We start from the raw sequence: 2,070 nt of genomic DNA, 5'->3' as shown, positions 1-2,070 counted from the left end.
TAATTGTTCTAAAATACGATCATAAATTAATTAAACAATTGATATATGATTTTTTAATTACTTTAATCTTTTGATCTTACGATTCATATTATTGTGTACCTTATTGCATACGCAATAATTATTGTATATATTATTGGATCATTGTGTATATTACTGAATCGTGTTTTTCTCTAAAACGATATAATAAAGTGCGTATTTTTTGTAATTGTTCCACGATCGGGAGTATCATGCAAAGTGTTATTTGGACTAGTCATATTTAAGATATAATTAAAGTATTTTCGCGAGTGAATATAAGTGCCATGAAGAAATAATAAAAGATAAACAAGAAAGAAGAAAAGGATTCAGGAAAATACCAGATGACGAACGAAGCAACAGTACATATAGTGGTAAATAATTTATATTAGTACATATATATATATATATATATATATATACTTATTATTTATATTACTTTCAAAATACACACATTACTTGTTTATTTTTCATTTTCTCAATAACATGATCAATTCAATATTTTTTATTGTATATAATATATTGTATTCTATTGTATATAATATATTATATATCAAAAATATTTCAAGTTTTAATTTAAATATCTCTACGTAATAAAATATTTTTATATTAATTAATATTTTTATACACAAATAATTTAATATTTTTCAATAAAATATTTTACAATAATATAATTTCCTTTAGATATTTTTTATATATAAATTAAATTTTTTCATTATATTTTTTTGAAATTCATATCCCAAAAAAATTTTTTTGATATTTATGCAATTTATAGTATTAAATACTTATTTAAAAAACTAATAAAAAATTTGGTCGCAATACTTAATGGGTCACAATAATTAATTGTTCAAAATCAGTTATTTTGTCGCAATACTTAAAATTTGGTCGCAATACTTAATGGGTCACAATAATTAATTGTTCAAAATCAGTTATTTTGTTTTATACATTTATAGATCTATTTAATATTAATAATAAATAACAAATCAATAATCAACTATAATCAGTATTTGTCTATTATTTATTTGTAATTATATATATATATATATATATATATATATATAAAATTTATTATAATTTCATGCACAAAATTCAAATTGAACAATTAATCGCGTAATTTAATTTTATATTTACGCATGATTTAAATAAGAGAGAATTGAATAAAGAATTGGGTTTTTTTACAAAAACTAATTTTGTAAAGCTTTTATATAAAGTTATTAGAAAATTATTAATAATGTTCTTTTTTCACAAAATATATAGAATTATTTTCTTAATCTGCTTATTATTACGTGCATGGAATATAAAACTCAATGCGTACAATAATAATTTTTTGAAATATTAATTAATTTGAAATATTAATATTGTGAACGCTATTATAATTTGGATCTTTTATTCGTATGTTATAGATCGACGCAACAACTCCGATGATCTGAGAGGAGGCCTAGGAGAGGCATCGGGCATCAGCGGAGCAACTATAAAGTGAGTATTATTATTTGTATATTAATTATCATAAATCGCATTAATTCAGTTCATTTATTTAAATGATTTAAACAAGAGAGACTCAAAGAGAGAAAGACTTTTATACAAATCTTATAAAAATGTTTCTATTCAAAAAATAGTTTCTTTAAGATTTATAGAGAACTACTTTTTATTTACTTATTAATGTACGCATCGAATATAAAATTCGATACATACAATAATGATTTCTTGAAATATTAATTATTTTAAACACTGCTATAATTTAGATTTTATATTTGTATGTTACAGACAACGTAGCTTCTTAATATCAACAACTCCGCTGTTGCGCATCAGTGTCGGTGAGTGATAAAATTTTATTTAATTGTAAGGTAACGGATCTGTAGAGATTATAAATGTAGATTGTAGATAGATCCATTACCTTAAAAAATGGGCTAGAACAAATTAAACAAATTAATTATAACTTTTAACAATTTCTTTCAATATACATTAAAATATATTACAAATAAATGCAAATTAAAATATAATTAAAGGAGTATAAAAATTTCACTTCATCATTCTAATCATTTATTTATCAATTATTTA

At 20.9% G+C, this 2,070-nt stretch overlaps 1 long non-coding RNA gene across 1 annotated transcript; it reads left to right on the top strand.

Moving 5' to 3' along the window:
* Positions 1-203: 203 nt before the first annotated feature.
* Positions 204-1,802, top strand: LOC109610307. The gene is made up of 3 exons (XR_002192742.2): positions 204-386; positions 1,416-1,488; positions 1,777-1,802. It is a non-coding gene; the product is annotated as an uncharacterized LOC109610307 (long non-coding RNA).
* Positions 1,803-2,070: the final 268 nt, after the last annotated feature.

The sequence above is a fragment of the Camponotus floridanus genome, unplaced genomic scaffold (assembly GCF_003227725.1).
Source record: "Camponotus floridanus strain SB8 unplaced genomic scaffold, Cflo_v7.5 scaffold10, whole genome shotgun sequence".
NCBI lineage: Eukaryota > Metazoa > Arthropoda > Insecta > Hymenoptera > Formicidae > Camponotus > Camponotus floridanus.
The sequence above is the reverse complement of the archived record's forward strand: the minus strand, read 5'-3'. Positions and strand labels throughout refer to the sequence as shown.